Raw genomic sequence first — 16,674 nt, forward strand, 5'->3', positions numbered from 1 at the left:
CTGTTAATATTTATTTATTTATTTAAAATAAGTATATATATATATATATATATATATATATATATATATATATAGATAGATAGATAGATATATATAGATATAGATATATATATATATATATATATAGATATTTAGTTATTTTTTTCTTATTTAATATTTTCTATTTGAATTTACTTTTCTTTGTATGTCATCTGATTAAAGGACTGTTAGAAAAAGTGAAGGGTTTTCTTCTCTCTCATTATAATTTTCTGTTGGCGCGGAATTGCCTTTAACCTCATTGGTTCCCTCCGACCAATGAGAGAGAAGAAAAGGGCCTTTCACTTTCTCGTGTATATAAGATCTGCTGTCACCTGTTTTTTCTCAGTGTTTGTGTCTGATGAAGAGGACGTTAGGTCCTTGAAACTGTAGCACATTGTAAGTATAGTTTTTAATATATTTCATTCTGCTTTGGTCAGAACTGTTTTTTATTTGTTACTCTACTTATCCAGAGCTATGGAGTTTGTTCATATATTTGATGTTGAGTTTAGTGTCCCTTTGAGCAGCGAGGTTATATGAGGGGTGATCCTACAGCTTAGCATATGCCCCAAACCACATTAGCTCCCGACGCGATCCGAAGACGGGTCTCCCACGTCTAAGAAGCGTATAATAATAATAATAACAAAAGCTGCGTTCTGGTAGTGATGAAGGAAGTATTAGATCTGATATTGATATTCTGGACACTAGAACTCCATATTTATTTTCAGGTTTACGAAAATCTTATGGATCGATGCAAGAAGTGATTTGCATTGAGAAATCCTACTTGAGATATACAGAAAAGGTATTACCGCTGCACACCTTATTTTTCGATAGAATTGAAAGCTGTATATTACCTCACTGTATTATATATACTATAAAAATGTGCGGGTAGATAACCTGAAAAATTAAAGGCATCGAGTTAGATTCTAACCAAGTTCCACACTTTGCACTAACACAAAAATTGTCTGCTTGACATGCATGGCTTTCGGAACAACTAGAGAGCTCTCCTTCAGTTGGATTGACGAAGAACCAACTCCTGAACTCCTCTTGTTTTTAAGATCTTCGTTTTTCTTCGAGAAATATGAGTTTTGTTTTTAAAAAAGAAAAATGTTTGCTGCATTAATGCTAGGGTGCTGTTTGATCTAGAAGTATCGTTATTTGAATTAGCAAAGTAGAAAGTGAGAATTTCAAACAAATCCTGTTCAGAAGTAGTGTCTTTTAGTTCCTTCCCTTCATCTAGCTCCGAGTGCGTTGTTGCCAAACTTACAATATTAAAGGAGCTAGAAAAAATGAAGCGTGCAATTATATTTTGGAGAAGTGTACACAAATTCCCGGAAAATGCCAATTTTTGGGTACCTTCCCGGGAATTAAACCATCACTAATGTTAACGTGTTTTGTAAGGTGTGAACGTTGACTAAATCCTATTCCGCATTCTTGGTACGTGTGAGAATTCTGTTGTATGGATTGACATATGTGTAGCGAAAAATGAAAATAGACTAAATCCCTTTCGACACTTATCGTATGCGTGAGATTTTTGCTCAGTGTGGACTAACACGTCTACAGTTAAACTTGACAATACACTACATTCCATTCCACATTAATAGCATTTGTAAGAATTTTCTGCAGTGTAGATTTACAATTGTGTAATAAAGTTTGAGGGTACACGAAACTGCTTATAACATTCTTAGAATGTGTGAGCAATTTCCCCTGTGCGGAATAGCATGTGTGTGTTCAAGTGTGAACTTACACTAAACACTTTCCCACACTCACAACAGATGTTGAATTCCTCAGCTTTGTTAGACAATATGTGCGTTTTTCTGGCTAAAAGTCTAGTAAATAGCTTTACAAGTCTGGAAATGCGTGAGATTTCCCGCCCGTGTAGACTAACATATGCGTAGCTAAATTTGAACGTTTAGTAATCTGTTTCTCACACTTTCTGCAGATGCGGGTTTTTATCGTTATGTATCAACGTACTTTTTGCAATGTCATTACCACGACTACATCCCCTCCCACATTTTTGGCACGTATGATATTTTTTTCTTGTATGAATTAACGTATGTGTAGCCAAAGTTGAACGTCGACTAAATTCCTTTCCACACTCTTCGCATGCGTGAGGTTTATATCCTGTATGGATTAACATGTGTCTAGTCAAATTAGAACGTTTATTAAATGCCTTTCCACACCCTTGGTATATATGTTGTTTTTCCCCTGTGTGTATTAACATATGTGTAGCCAAAGTTGAACGGTGTCTAAATCCCTTTCCACACTCTTCGCATGTGTAAGGTTTATCTCCTGTATGGATTAATATGTGTTCAGCCACATGAGATCGTTGACTAAATATCTTTCCACACTCTTCGCATGCATGAGTTTTTTCTCCTGTATGGATTATCATGTGTTTAGCCAAATGAGGACGTTGATTAAATCCTTTTCCACACTGTTGGCATGTGTGAGGTTTTTCCCCTGTATGTATTAACATGTGTCTAGCCAAACTTGAACGTTGATGAAATGCACGTCGACACTCTTCACATGTGAGAGGTTTTTCTTTTCTGTGGGTTAACATGTTTGTAACAAAATTTGAACGTACACTAAATAAGATTCCACACTCTCTGCTGATGTGGGATTCCTCACCTGTATGTACTAATTTTTCGCTTGACAATGTTGATCTTTGACTATAGCGTTTATTACTCTTTTGGTACGTGAGATGATTTTCACTTTTATGTGTTAGCATATGTCTTGAGAAAGGTAATCGATTAAATCCATTACCAGACTGCTTTGGAGATTTCTCATCGGAATAAGAAAAGGTTTCTCTTAAAGCAATAAAGGTATTCGCTTCTCTGTGAAGAGCAAAGTCGCTATAGCGCCTGTAACAAATTCAATAAATAAGGAAGTGTAAATGAAGGTAATTAATACGTAACAACAAAAAATGAAATCATTCTTTGAATCTCATATTTCTGTTCACTTAACATGATAGTTGTAGGAATATGTAACCGACAACTCACAAAGTGATTGCATGTGTCTCTATTTTAAAAAATGAGCACATAATTCGCTTTTAATGTCAATTTGTAAAATTATTTGTATACACGATATCAGAGTTAACTCAATTAACAACAAACATTCTACAGAAATCAGTATTGAAATTAAATCTTTAGAAAATTTCAACAACTTCCGATTTTGGTAAAGTGTTGTGGCTTGTGCTATATTCACTCGGGACCCTGAATCGGTTGTACAAACTGTTTGTAAATGTCTGTTACGGTTTCCGTCCTATGACAACAAATGTTAACTCCAGAAATGGTTAATTTCAATCGCTCTATTTGAATACGGGTTAGCGGAAAATGTGCAACCTTATCTTAGAACGCTGAGTTGATTGTAAAAGCGCACCTCCGTAACTTTTACCACTATTGCCATATAGAAATAGGTATTGAAATCTAAATTTACTCTAAATTTAAGCCATTTCCAGTTTTGGTAGAGCGTTGACAAGAGTCATCTTATGTTTGACTATCAATTGTTTTTTGAAAGAAGTCTTCTTCCTGTTTCCGTTCTCTGGTGATAAAAGTTCAAACCGAAGTGGCTAGTATTAACCATGTATGGTTTGATCAAGATTCTGATACATAAGTTGAAGCCTATGCTTGAGATGGTCATCCAATGAAAAAGTCGCTTCATGATACCTTTAACAGTGTTCATTATTCAGAAATAAACTTTGAAACCAGAAGTACTAGTAATATGCAGCATAGTAACGGTATGTTGTTTTGAGACGCTCAATTCTTAACAGCAAACCGCTTCTCCTTCTCTGTCTCCGTTATCGTTCTATGGTAATAAACGTTGAAACTGGTATTGAAACTGCAATAGTAGAGAATTTGAAAAACTGCCCATTTTGGCAGAGCGTTTGAGACAGTGATTATGTCTTGTGTATAGACAGAGGATCGTTTGTAAATAATTAGTTTTCGTTATCCGTTAAGGTTTCGTTCTCTGCTTTTGTTAGTTAAGTCTCAAACTAATTGCTAGTCTGAAGAAATTTCCGTTAGAATATAGTGCTAAAGTGCGAAATTGAATCTATTCGAGGAACGCAGACATATTTATAACAAGCAGCATCATTAAAGCGTTTACTCTATATTCAATATGGAAATCACATTCGGAACTGGATGGATTAGTAAATTTGAACTATCTTCAGTGTTGGGAAAGTACATTGGATAGTCGTGAAAGTTGTGCTAAGATGCTGAGAAGTTTTGGAAATAAATACTTCTCGCTATATTACAATATTCATTGTATAGCAATAAACGTTGAAGTTGGAAATGGTTAATTCAAATATATTCAGGTTTGAATAGAGAGTTAAGTAAGAAGTTGGAACCTATTCTTTGGAGGCTGAATGAATTGCAACAAAACGTTTCTCAATATTTTTTAACCATTTTGTTCTGATACCTGTTCACAGACGGACGAACGAGCAAATCCCTTCGAGAAGACTGCCGTCACTTACAGACAGAACAGTTCTAGTCTAAAAACCTGGGTTTGTACTTATGTACGTTATGAACAACAGAACACCATTAAGATTTACATATATAGTTCAAAAAATTAGTTGTCATATTACGCCAGATTCGAAACTAGATTTGGTACGCCTGTTCTAAAATGTAGTGTAAAAGTGTTTGGGTACAAATAAAACGAATACAATTTTAACACAGATAATTTCATTTATATCAGGACAAAAATCCGTAGGACATCTTTAAAGAGGTGCTAACACATAATGAGTGGTCAAATACGTGATTTGACAGAGCGATTATTTTCAGAAAACTGAGGCTTCAGCACCAACACTGAGTAAAAGGTTTAGCTGCATAGCACACACTGGCAGTAACTTTCTGAGTAAAGGAAAACTAAAACATTGATGTAAAAAAAATGTGCTATGGCATCGTTCTGTATTTTTTGCGAACACATCTTTACCTAATTACTGCTAATCCACGATCATTAAATTCGAAATAAATAAATAAATATTAATAAATATGAACACATAGAGATCCATTTTGAAGAAAAGATACAAAAGTGTAATCATATATAATGGAATCTGATTTAACTTACCCTAATCTATGAACACATAATCTAAGATAACATACGAGAAATGCAGGAAAAGAAATAATAATATACATATAGAGACATGTTTAGAAACAAAAATGTTTCACCTGATGTGACTTGAACCCGCGACTATTTATTCCAGACGTCAACACTTTAGCCATCTGACCACAGAGTCAACATTCCAAGCATTGGTTTGTCCATTTTATTTGCCGCGCAAAAAGGCAAAATTAAATCAAGATGTCATAAATTAGTAATAAAAAATATCCGTAGTATACACAGCATACCCCACAAAGACCACATTCCGAGCACAGAAATAATCCACGCAGTCAAAAGAAAGAAAGCGAAGTGTGAAGATATTTGACCAAATCTAGCATCCACCAAACACTGGTCAATAAAATTTAAGAGAATCCACTAGAAATGCATATATATATATTAAGAGAAGAATTTAGTTTGCGAATAAAAAATAACTTGTACAAGCCGATATTTGAACGCGGGTTTTTTCATAGAATAACACGACACCGTATCGTCGTATTTATGTGAAAACTTGCAATTAGCATTTTCGAAGTTATATTTTCACTGCTTGTATATTACCTAACAAAGCTACGAGATGTCATTCACGCACGGATTACTGGTAAAAACACATTAGTTCAAGAGCTAGGGCTGGCCTTATAGATTTATGAAATCACTTTTTTAATCCTGCTTAAAGAAATAGTGCTCATATCGCAAATTTAGGAAACAAAACTTTAAATCCTCGATTTCTTCTTGTTCACCCCAACCATAGGTTGGTAGGCAACATGGAAAATTTGAAACTTTTCACTTTCTTGGGAAATCAGATTTAAACCTTGATAAGGACTCTTCTACGTAACAGTTTATATATTGAATCCTTGGTCTTCCTCTTTATGCTATTCCTATTACCTTTCCTTATCCAATCGGAGTGCCGAATAAGATAGCCAAGCACGCTGATTATTCTTTTTCCTATTACTTTTATGATCTATCGTCCTTCATTAGCTTTAGTCTTTATTCATTCCTTTTCCTTTCGGTCCAGCATTGTGGGCCAATACCACATTTTAAATGCTTCCAGCTCGGATATTTTAGCTTTTCGCAATACAAATCCTCGATTAGTTCCACATATATGTTGCTGCAACACTAATTTGTGAAGATTGTGGATTAAGTTTTACCTGATCTTGATCTAGAGATCGAATGCTTTTCTCTGAAGCCAAATGTCAACCTATAGACGTTTAAAGACCGTAAATAAAATTCAAACTTCAGATGGAACCGGGGCAACTTTATGGCAGTGTGGAGTTTCATGGCCTATTTAAACACACACCTTAGATTGTGCACCTACGGGAACAGCGTGTGAGACTCATTCGAAATGTTCTGTGTTCGATTCAAAGTCTGGTACTAGAGTTTGTTTTTGGGGGAATTAAGCATTGTAAATTATGTAGCTATTGCTACTAAAAGAGATTTATTCCATAAGGGTAGGAAAAACCCAAGACAGAAACATGGGGCAGGAGAGAAACGCAGATTGTTTATGCTCATGACTTTAAATTTCGTTGTTCTGTATATGCTTTCTCTCTCTCTGTACGATGAATATTATTATATTCATTTTCTCTGCATTTATTTTCATTCCTTAGAACTCAATGTGATGCAATTTATCCTGTATAGTGGTTCTCCAAGCGATGCCGAAATATTCATTCTTTTCTGCTCCAATTGCAGAAATAACCTGGCATATCACGACTTGGGGCGTGTAAATATCATCATGTTCGGTGTCCAGCTACCAGACATACACTGAAACAATTCAACTGGATGACGGAACTACTATTTCTTAGAAGGCCAACCTCCATAAACTTTAGTGATTGGCTCACTACAAGTGATACAAAATTGGGTTAAAAAGAAGTAATTAGCAAATATTTCTGAAATATGTCGAAAAATTACGATTAGTAATGTAGCTAAACGCAATCATCGAAAGAAAACGCATAACACGATAAAAGTTAAGCAAAACGCACAAATTCGAATAATACACTCGGATCACTAAAATTACAAAAGAAAAAAGAGAATTAAACAAAGAAAACATGGAAATTGTTAAGAATCATGGTTCCTTTAATTATTGTACTAAAAGATTAAATATCGAATATGATTAACCATGTTACTGCATGGTATATCAAACCCCGGAAGAAGCAGCGTTGGACCAACCTAACGGCCTACGGTTTACGCTTCCTACAAGCAACAGCTTTTGGGTCAAATATAGTGAAGTGTCACATGGTCGTTTTTCAGAAGTTTGAAACGACAGAGATAAATAATCTATGTATGTGTCTAATCTATTTTCCTGAAGCGTCGGACGTAAAACTCAATGATTTAATTTCATTTTTTTTTCTATTTTTGTGATTGTAATATATTCAATATTTAATTTGAATTTCAGGCCCAAATTTCTACAGGTTTAGATATTTGGTTTTCTAGCGATATTCTGCACATTTGAAGTTAGTATCAATGTTATCGCGAATGTGTAGGCTTTAATCAGAAATATACGATTAAACAAGTATTTTCAAACGTAAAATTTATAAATGGCCTTCTGTCAATTTTGATGAATTAGTACGGTACCTCTTTCCACAAATTTCCAAACCTGGTAGAATATTGTGGAATAGCTAAAAATTCGCTGCGTTTTGTTTTGGAAGAAGAAGGTAAGAAGAATACTTTAGAAGTTGTACCGTTTAAGAGCTGTAAAGAGTAGTTACCAACCTTAGCTTGCTTTCAAGTTTTGTGTGTTTACCAGATTCCTGATAGGAATGGTTTCAAGGTGAAATTCAAGGTTAAAACGTAATAGTGTCTGAAGAAAGGTAAAATCATTAGGTCATTTCATTAAGTTTGTGGTTTCAACTTGGTTAAAGTTGGATTCTGCGCTTAAATACAGTTCTATTGATGCTAATACAGTTACCATTACTCCAGGCATTCCTGACTGGGTATAAACTATTTACTTCGTTTGCTTGTTTTGAAATAGTTCCGCTGGTGTCAGTTCGTTTGTTAATGATTGCACTAGGGAAGTAGTACACGAATCATATGATGCCATGTCATGATAATTATTCTTGCCACCTCGCGTACAGTTTTCATATTTCGTGACTTTTTACATCACACTGAGTTAAATTATACACGAATTATTTAACAAATTCTTCATTGCAATAAACACGAAACAAAAATCTCATTTAAATTATTTGACGATTTCCACAGTACTTGGACAAAATAATGAAATAGCTATGTTGCATCCGTTAGTGCGCTCCAGTTCAGAAACTGCGTTGTTCATCACAGAGAAATTCCCCTTCGATCATTTCACACCAGGTGCTCATTTCACACCAATAAGGTAACAGTGGTTTAGCAAAAGAAATGTCGTTGTAAGCCACGAGGTGCGTAAGAGATTTGGTTTCGCGCGGAGCGGTAGTTGGTGGTGCTGAAGACACCAGGAGGACGTATGCGTTTCGCTGTGATCACCCATATAATTTGTGCCCACCTTGCGATAGTGCAAAAATCTTCTTTCAATAGAAGGTAACCATGTGATTTGAATTGCCATCTCATGAAATGATAGGGAATACAGAAGAGGAAAATTTCAGATTCTGTGTTTTCAATGATGTCCTTCATAAATTCAATCAGAATAAGAGTAACTGGTTTTCGAAACAAGAAAATATTTATCACGAGTTGGTGTGTTTCGATCCAAGGCTGATTTTGGATTTAAAAGACGAACTACCCACAAATGCAATGAACAAAATCTTTCAGCTCCAGTATAGATAAAGGGAAACGTACCGAAAACTAAAATTATTTGTAGAAGTTTGTTCCAAGACATCGCACGGAGATGCTGTGAGTGAATAGGATAGTGAATAATTAAGTAGTGACTATGAAGAGTGAAACGATATTGTGACACGACACGATATTGTAAGACATAGTGACACGATATTGAACCAGCGTTGTAGAAAATAAACATAAAGAAAGGTTGCAAGTCTTGCCTCACGTATGCGTTCAAAATTATATACTAATATCGCATGTATGCCTTATGTTATACATAGCTCTTTAAAGTGTACAAATTCCTCCATACGTCCACTCATACACAAGTAAATTGTGAACGAGCGTTTTCCAAACTCAAGATTATTAAATCTAGATTAAGAGCGAATCTCGGTCAAGATAAATTTGAATCGTTTCTGTTAATGCAGTATGAAAGAGATATACTAAATAAAGTGAATAAATGTGTCATAATTAACAAACTCTGTCATGATAGTGCACAAATGAAAAGATTTCTGAAAGGTAAGAATGTCCTTGTTTCTTGTCATGCAAACAGTGGCATTGTATCAATAGTAATTAAGCTGTCTGAAACCAAAGTGAACTCTCATAACTGCATTTTTGAGCTGTCAACAAGTACGAGCAATACTCAGAAAATCAGTTACCACAAAAATGGTAATTGCCACATATTTATATCACATTTTCAGGTGAATTTATCTACCACTGCTTCAAAAAGTACTAGTTTATCACAAATCTTGAAAATCCACATAGTTCATTCTCCTTACTGAGTTCGAAAGTGCATTTAGTGCACTGTTATCAGACAGCTCAATTGAGGCCCACATAATAAAAGGGATCTAAATTATACATGACTTTTCCAATAAGGTTTATTTGTATTTTGAGAAGTATTTTTCGCAGCACAATATGCAAACTAGAAGAACCACATCGCAGTTCACTCGAGGGTCTACCAATGAATGAGTTTCGTCGTGGTTCTCCTTTCAGTTTATATGGAGAATCCATTTCCTGGGCATAAATAAATTTACTCCAAAAGTTCGTTACTGCCCTTGACTTCTAAGGTTTTCAGATTATGTTTGACGTAGCTGGTTTATTGAGTGTAACGGAATAATATTTTCTGGTTTTGAAACTTTAATTTTGAGGGCTTAAACGGTATGAAACGATATTTTTCTAATAGGAATTTATATACTACAGTTGATCAGCCAGTTAAACATAAAATGCGAATATAATAATGCTAGAGATAGTGCACACTCCTAATGATTTCAGGCCTGCGCCCACCACAGCTTCTCATTCTCATCCTTGTAAAAATGAGAACACAATTGGTATTTGAAAAAAAAGTAACCAAGGGGCACGAGATAACATTAGAGATGCAAGGGTTTGAAAAAAAAAACGGATTTTTTGCAAAAAAACTCGGTTTTTTCTGCTTCGCTTTTTTGCGTGGGAAATGTTGAGCTTTTTTGAAAATTTTGCTTTAAACTGATAATGCATACTTCGTTTCGCTTTTCTGCAACAAAAAACTCATTTAATTAGTGGTTGATGCAAATAATAATGGGTCATTCCATGTGAAATGAACAAATTAAACAGGGGTTTCTGACCAGACCATCTTAGATTTTTACCAAATTTTAGTATTCCGTAGGGATAGTCGTGATATGGAATTGTCCAAAGTTGTAGCTTTCTGTGTGGCGAAGTTTGTGAATTATGGGGGCTCAAAAATACGAAAAAATCGCCCACTTTGGTACATACACGAAACTTTCGGACAACACTGCTCTTGATCTAATTGGCGTAGAGATCTGATTCTTGTTTTGTTTGAAAGAGCATAAAATAAACTTTCCAACGATATATCGCATGCCTAGTTCTGAAAGCATATCTATTTAAGGTCACCAAGTGTGACCTTTTGACCTTGAACTTCTGAGGATGCATATCTTCGATTTTTCTAAAACTCGCATATAATTTACACACAACCTTACTCTATAAATAACACTTGACAATTATATTAACAAGTATGTAAAGATCAGAACAAAGTATTTTATCAGGCGTCCTTTGTGAGAAGTCGGCAGGCGTACCTAATTTTGACTAATTAGTCCCAGTTCTGAGTTTAGTGGAAGACAATTTCTCTCGGATGTAACCCGAGAAGCGGTTTGGACTCCGCTTTAAGCTCATGTGACCCCTTCCAGCATAACCCGGTTGTTACATAATAACCCCAAAGCGAAACAAACTGATTTCTATCCATATGTGATATAAATACCTAGAGAAAATTATTTAAACCAAAGACCCTGGTTTAAACAAACAAACAAACAAAAAAGATATAAACGAAAAAAAATTAGTTTTTTGTTTTTTTTTTAATAAAATATAACCGGTGCCAGGTTATAGAAGGATTTTTTGTGGACACTCTGTATATTTCGTTAAAACAGTGATTATTATCTTCGATTTATTCTTTATTCTGCAACGCACATAAGTTCTTTCTTTGGTGGGAATTGCTTCTTTCCCACACAATTGGACAAAGAAGTCTTTCATCGTTTTTTCTTATATATATTTAAAACGTTGCTTTTAGTGAGAACATTTCAGCTAGTGACTAACCATTTCAGTGTTTCTCCGTGACTTATTATATGCATAGTATTTATTCTGCAGTTATTTGGAACTGAATTAAGTGTTTTCTTTAATCTCTTATGAAAACATTACAATAAATTAGAGAAATACGGGCTGACCAGATGTTCCAGTAACCAAAGTGGCGCCAATTGCGTTGTTTCGTAGCCCGTTATCTGTACTTTCTCACGCCAGTGTTATCGCCGTGTCTAGTGCATTATAGGCAGTTGACTAAAATTAACATAAATTGTTATCCGTATTCTGTTTGTATGTGCATACAGGTGAGTTAACTGAGTGAATTTTGAAATGAACTGCCAACACTTCTCTGTTGACCATTGCAACCCGTAGCTTGAGCTTGGATGCTCGGGGAGTTTGACTCCAGGTCTGGAAGCCGTAACTACGCGCATCGCGTCGAGCTTCAGATACGACTTATTGTGAAGGGGCACAAGCTATTTAGCCGGTGAAGGAGGATTTCTTACGGCTAGCCCTAACTAGTGAAGTCCCAGGTCCGCAGACCTTGTGCGTTTAAAATGTTATATACGCGCCCGCCAACAGCAGTATTCTACTTTAGAGAATTTCTTGTTTAATTTGCTGAAGAATCACCTCTACGTTTTAGGACGGTTCAGCGTAACAACTGGATTCATCGTGGGACGATCCAGACAGCTTTTCCCTGGTGCTAATTCCCCAAGTGTGTCAATGGTGTGAGGGAGGCATTTACAGTGATAACTGAATAACAATCATATATATATAAAGGGCTATATTGCCTGAAAAGGGCAAAGTGTGATTTCAGCGACGAAAATTATTATATTTATTTAGTGTTCACTGTTGTGTCCATTCCTCTTTGCTATTTTTTTTAATAGTGTTCTAGTAAATAAGTATAGTGTCATTTAATCCAGTGTGTTTTCGTTGATTGTATGCGTTATGGTCTTGATGACCGTCTGATCGTCCGTGAGGTTTTCGAGACGAGACACCCGAACCTCTCGGCGCCTAATGCTCATATTATTGAGACCGACGAGCAATTTTGAAACAGTTTGTAACCTTTTCTTGGAGAGGTCCTTCATCGTCCTGTCCAGGTAAGTTAAAGTATCAGGAAGACACTTATTGGTAGGACCACGAGCCACGAACAGCGACCAGATTACACGGACTGGCTGAAAATAAATGTTCGTTCGAACAGTGACTCGAACTCCAGCCAGTTACAAAAGCAATGCAACCAATGAAAGCATCTCAGGAAGTTACCTACAAAATATTTACGAACGTACAAATATATATTCAACACGGAAGATATGTAAGTCTACGTTATACAGTGTATTTTGTGCTATCCTCGTGTTTACCTATAGGCCTATATTTACCTTCGGTGAACCATTTTATACTATCGGACGCATCCCTTTGCATCCAATTGCACCAACATCCTGAACCTTCTCTAAGTTACATAGCAAATTTTCCTTTTACCGGCCATCCAGCACATTTCGTTTGTACAATAATCCTTGTATCGTGTATGTGCTCTAAGCAACTAAAGTGAACCTGTATGGAGAAATGGAAGTCCATACCCTAGAAATGATTGCTGAAAATACAAAACGACCACTTCCTTAAAACGAAATGAGTATGATATGAATTTATGCATGGACCTGTACAAATACTGAACACCCATTCTTGGTTAGAATTCTTTTTTATCTTGTATTTTGTTAATGTCTTTCGAAGCCCTCCGGAAAAGTGAGGCTAGACCCATTCGAGCTACATCCTGAGTAAATCCACAAACGTCCATAGTTTTTGTTCCAGTATAACACATTTCACGTGTAAATTTTCAAAATTTTGGGATAAATTTCATTCTCCCGATTTTTTCTCTGCAAAAGCCTCTATATAAATAAAACACTATCGTGGAGCCCCCATATTGTAAATATATACAAAAAATGTTGAGAAATGTGTAATCAATAATAAAGTAATCATTATTTCATCAAGATAAGAACTACTTAAAATTTGTATGGATATTATTATTATTATTATTTGGTACACGCCACAGCTGGTCTATATATGCCATTCCGTTTAAAATTGAAGATTATTAATTTACATGTCCCATACCTAAATATTTATCATGTAGTATTGCTTTTAATCTATAAATTTTCCGAACCATATTATCAATCTGAGCCAATTACTTTATGAAAAATTGAACATTACCTTTCTGGCCGAACTGAACTTGAACTTTTTGCTGTTAATTGTTGGGAGTCCTTAGAGTACGACGCGCAAGTCTTTTGAACCACTATTTTTTTTTAGCGTTTCTGCATTACTTTCAAATGCAGGATGATCTTGTGCTGCAAATTCTGACTTCACCGTACCAACGCTTAGTTTCGCATCCAAAGAAAACATGGCTGCATCCTTCTCCATTGTTTGCTCTCCTTCCGTTGTAGATAATATTAATTCTTTGTTGTCAGTCATAAGTTCGTATGTCCACCCTTTCCCCTCGAGTGGATCTTCCTGAGGTAAGTCATAATCAATTTCTTCTTTACACATCAATTCCAACTTAACAGACTCCTCACCAGCCATTATGAATTAAGATTTAACAAGAATTTGACCCTGTTCTTATACTTCCCTTATATTTTATGCTGCCACTGTTAATGAAATGATGTACAAGAACGTTCTCAGAAGCAACTTTATACTTCCAATCAAACAAACAATCAGGTTTTAATAACGTACTGTATATAATTGATTTTTGAAAACAATAGGTCTTCTTCTTCCTCTCCAGTTTAATGCTTCAGGTAACGAAGACAGTTGGGTAGTTATTAAAAGTATTAATCGTATAATAAATTAATGAAAGCTTATTACATAACAATGGGTGTTTACGAATAGAGAAATAAGTGTAGAATGAGAGGTCTTTACCAACTCCCACGCAGTGAGACGAATCGGAATCACTGTTGCTAACTCGCTAGTGTGAAATGTCGCTAGTTTAGTACTCTAACAGCCATGTGCACCAACGAAGTTTAAACGAGCGTTCACTTAAACGCGTTCAACATTGAACTTTACAGTTTAAACTTGGTTGCCGGACTTTTGTTGCACCATTGAAAATCGAAGTTTAGTAAACCTCGTTTAAGTAAACTTCGGTCAATTTGTAAAGTCGACTCTGATTGGTTGTCGTCGTTTGTCTCTAACCTTCGTTTAGCAAAGTAACAAATGAAGAAAGCATGCTGCGTGCCGGGGTTTTGGACTTCGCGATTGTATGCATCTCGACTGAATACATCTAAGAATTATCTAAAAAATTGTACCTGTAATAAAATAAATGATGATACTTGGTGTTGCAATATTGGTAGTAGATTTTAGATTAGATTGTAGCCTGTAGTTTTACTATACGGATCCATAGTATAAGTAGTACTAGTAGGAAAGGGGTAGACGTCCCGCAGGGGCTTGTTGAATTTTGTTCTCGGTGCAGTTTTACTATACACAGATTGTAAAATGTATAGAAAAAATATGGGCAAGTCTTTAATTTGCTCATTTTATGTCCAGAACAGAACCCATGACTACGTAGAGTAAAACTGCACGCTGTTCTCGACATAAAATGGGCAATTTAAAGACTTCTGCAATTTTTTCAGTATATTTCAGAATCTGTGTATCCGTATAGTAAAACAGCAGCATTAATATTACACTAAACTTATAACAAAGAACAAATATAATGCGGATCTATGTGGACCAGTGGTGATTTCAGGAATTGGCAGGGGGGAACTTCTCCCCAAGAACCATGAAATTCCCTCGGGACCATATATCCTATGCTCAATGTGGATTCCCAGTATTTTCGTTACTAATACATTTCATCCCCAGTATACTGAAATTCGAGACCACTAGAAAATAATAATAATAACTTCTGGAATCCACTGATTGGGAAAATTGATTCAACAGTTATACATATTTCATCGTGAAAAGGTTATTCTAATGTCTTTTACATCCTTTTCCTTGTTGGCGTTTGGCTACAATTTCCAGTTAGCATAAATGAAGTTGAGGAGCGCTACCATTTATTCTTTCCACTTATGATCTAACGTCTGCATTATTAGTTTCTCACCTGTCCAACTGCTGCATACACATTTATAATATGCTTGCAAACTTATATGTTATATGTACAACAAGTGCAAAAACCACGCACAAATCTGTGTTAAGTGGCCAACCCAACCTGAGTGTGTATCTATTCCGATTCCATGCAGGGCACAATTTGAGGGGTCGCTCGGGATTTTGTCAGAGAAAACAGACACATTAGCGATGGTGGTGTATGCATAAGGAAAGAAAAGTGTGGAAAATATCAATCTCCTGTTTTCCGGTGCAATTTCTCAAAATACATTCGTTACACATGTAAGTAATATGTGATTATAGAAACAGCATTAAAATGTATGGTTCATAATTATAAAATTATAACGGAAAACTAGCTTGTAGTGATCACCTACTACAGATTGATACGTATTTTTTGTTCTAATTTGTTCATTACTCAAGCAGACGGTTCTACCAAATTTTGACACGTTCTTACATTTCCAGGTTAGGTTAAAGCTTTCTTTTAGCAGAGCATGCACTAAACGAAGAGCTCCATTACTACTTGCGGGTTGACTTCAGGATTGCTCAGTATTGTATAAATAGTGTGGACGTACATCATAAAAACTACTGTGTATAAAACACGAACCGTCTTGTGCTACGTGGTCACCAAAAAGCACGAGTGCTATCTAACCGAGCTAGAGTAGGAGTGCAATAAAAAGGCCCGAGCGGTTGCGTCCATAGGGAGCAGGCGCTTCGACGACGGGGTATATACATAAACAAAGACAGTGGAAGAGCACAATTACACATACAATAATTTCTTTATCACTAATAATTCATTTTAATATGCTGTGATAGATGTTAATTACTTATTCCTTCATGAAAAATATTTCACGTCGTATTTTACCATTTGGTATTGGTAGAATCGTCTGCTCGAATGAACCCTTAATTTGCTTACACATACCCACCATCGCAAATTCGCCTGTTCCCTACAGAGGCACCTCGACTATAGCTCTCCAGCTTCACCTTTGCGTAAACCTTAAAAGGTTCAAAAATAGCTTGTGACGAGCAGATTGCAAAGTCTGGTGCGTGGTTTTGATACGTGTGGCTTTCACTATATGCAGCAAAGTTTGTATGTGTCTTATACAATTGTTCGCAATTGGTTGATACCACTCCCCAGGTAACACAAACCAGACCATGAACGTCTTTCTATAGTACCAATATCTTTGAAGACGTCTTTCTAGATAT

General features: G+C 35.7%; 1 long non-coding RNA gene across 1 annotated transcript; it reads right to left on the reverse strand.

Moving 5' to 3' along the window:
- Positions 1-1,899: 1,899 nt before the first annotated feature.
- LOC145690930 (uncharacterized) lies at positions 1,900-16,673 on the reverse strand. Its single transcript, XR_014132306.1, has 2 exons — positions 13,600-16,673; positions 1,900-2,876 (listed from the first exon to the last, which is right to left on the reverse strand). It is a non-coding gene; the product is annotated as an uncharacterized LOC145690930 (long non-coding RNA).
- Between the last annotated feature and the right edge of the window lies 1 nt (position 16,674).

The sequence above is a fragment of the Thermobia domestica genome, chromosome 7 (genome assembly GCF_964235325.1).
Source record: "Thermobia domestica chromosome 7, izTheDome1.hap1.1, whole genome shotgun sequence".
In the NCBI taxonomy this organism is placed as follows: Eukaryota; Metazoa; Arthropoda; class Insecta; order Zygentoma; family Lepismatidae; genus Thermobia; species Thermobia domestica.